The following is a 1,051-nucleotide window of genomic DNA, read 5'->3' as shown; positions in this document are numbered from 1 at the left end:
CAATGGTAGATGAATTTCTGGCCACATGTGAAGTTTGTGCCAAAATAATGTGAGAAAAGGAATAACAACACCAATAGGCCATACACCAGTACCAGAAGGACCATTTAAGCATCTGGTAATGGATTATGTGGATATGATAAAGCGAGTACAAGGCAAAAGGTACATGCTGGTGATCATAGACAGATTTAGCAGATGGGTGGAGGCAGTACCATCAGCAGATCAGGGAGCAGGAACAGTACTTAAATTTCTAACAAGAGAAAAGTACTAAACTTAACTGGATTGATGCTTTACCTCTTGCACTAATGAGTTATCGCATGCAAACTAACAGGAACACTCACTTAACAAAGCATGAAATGCTAACGGGTCGACCCACAGCTTGACCAGCTAAGACCAGCCTGACCAGCTAAAAAGTTGCCAAAACCACTTTAAAACCAGCCTGGGAGACCAGCCAAAGCAGCCAATCAGCTTAGGTTGGTTTTAGCTGTTTTTTCAGTAGGGAGAGTTTAAGCTTTACTATGGCAGTAGACAGCTTAAAAACACCATAAGTCTGATTGTATAAAAGTTTTTAAAATGAAAGTCTATGAGATTTTAGGTGGTTTTGATAGTCTGGTTTACGAAAACCATAAGTCAGATCAGTCTGAAAAGATATAGCAACCCGAGTCAGAGCAGTCTGAAGGTCTGGGCCGAGTTTGGTGGTTCTAGCTTTAACTTAGAAATAGTACATGGTATGGCACTTTAATTGAGTCAGTGTGTTTAAATTTGAATTTTGACAGTTGGAGTTTGACGGAATGTTCAGATCAGCCAAGACTGTTCAATAAAAGTCTATGGGATTTTTCCCAGGTTTAATCGTCATTTTTAGGAAAACCGTAAGCCGGATCGGTCTGAAAAGATATAGCAACCCGAGTCAGAACAGTCTGAAGGTCTGGGCCGAGTTTGGTGGTTCTAGCTTTAAAGCTCTAGGAGGAGATACTGTTTAAATTTTTGGTCAGAAGAAGAAGAAGAAGAAGTTTAAATACAATATCAGTAAGTTGGCTTTCTCAAGCCAACTTAA

The sequence above is a fragment of the Sinocyclocheilus rhinocerous genome, unplaced genomic scaffold (assembly GCF_001515625.1).
Source record: "Sinocyclocheilus rhinocerous isolate Xijiao unplaced genomic scaffold, SAMN03320098_v1.1 scaffold6043, whole genome shotgun sequence".
Taxonomy (NCBI): domain Eukaryota; kingdom Metazoa; phylum Chordata; class Actinopteri; order Cypriniformes; family Cyprinidae; genus Sinocyclocheilus; species Sinocyclocheilus rhinocerous.
This window is presented reverse-complemented; position numbering follows the sequence as displayed.